Consider the following 1316-nt stretch of genomic DNA (forward strand, 5'->3'; position numbering starts at 1 on the left):
ATGAACACGTTGGACACATCTGCCATGTTGCTAGAACGCTGTATATGGAAATGTTGCAAGACCCTGACTTGTAGTTAGATTTCTGTATATAGACAAGTTGGACTCATCTGCATTGTAGCTAGAACTCTGTATATGGAAATGTTGCACTACCATGCCATGTAGCTAACACTCTGTATAAGGATGTTTTGGGCTCGTCTGCCATGTAGCTAGCTTTGAATACGTGGGTATGTTGGACTGATCTGCCAAGTAGGTAGCTCTCTGTATATGAATATATTGGACATGTCTGCCATAAATTAGCTTTCAGTATATGGACACGTTGGACACATCTGCCACATAGCTAGAACTCTGTAAATGGAAATATTACACTATCCTGCCATGTAGTTAGATCTCTGTATATAGACAAGTTGGACTCATCTTCCTTGTAGCAAGGACTCTGTATATGGAAATGTTGCACTACCATGCCACGTAGCTAGCTCTCTGTATATGGACATTTTGGTCTTGTATGCTATGTAGCTAGCTCTCTGTACATGGATATGTTGGACTGATCTTCCAAGTAGATAGCTCTCTGTATATGAATATATTGGACTTGTCTGCCAAGTAGCTAGCTCTCAGTATATGGACATGTTGGACACATCTGCAATGCACCTAGATCTCAGTATATGGAAATGATGCACTACACTGCCATGTAGCTAGCTCTCTGTATATTGACAAGTTGTACTCATCGGACTTGTAGCTAGAACTCTGTATATGATAATGTTGCACTACCCTGCCTTGTAGCTAGCTCTCTGTACATGGATATGTAGGACTGACCTGGCAAGTAGGTAGCTCTCTGTATATGAACATATTGTAATTGTCTGCCATGTTGCTAGTTGTCAGTATATGGACCCATTGGACACATCTGCCATATAGCTAGAACTCTTTATATGGAAATGTTGCACTACTCTGACACGTAGCTAGCTCGCTGTATATAGACAAGTTGGACTCATCTGCATTGTAGCTAGAACTCTGTATATGGAATGTTGCACTACCCTGCAATGTAGCTAGCTCACTGTATATAGACAAGTTGGACTCATCTGCCTTGTAGCTAGAACTCTGTATATGTATATGTTGGACTGATCTGCCAAGTGCGTAGGTCTCTCTGTATATGCACATATTGGACTTCTCTGCCATATAGGTGGCTATCAGTATATGCACACGTTGGACACATGTGCAATGTAGCTTGGATCCTGAATATGGACATGTTGGACTATTCTGCCATGTAGCTAGCTCTCATTATATGGACAAGTTGGACTTATCTGCCATGTAGCTAGAACTCT

Source organism: Chrysochloris asiatica, unplaced genomic scaffold (assembly GCF_000296735.1).
Source record: "Chrysochloris asiatica unplaced genomic scaffold, ChrAsi1.0 scaffold00152, whole genome shotgun sequence".
Lineage (NCBI taxonomy): Eukaryota > Metazoa > Chordata > Mammalia > Afrosoricida > Chrysochloridae > Chrysochloris > Chrysochloris asiatica.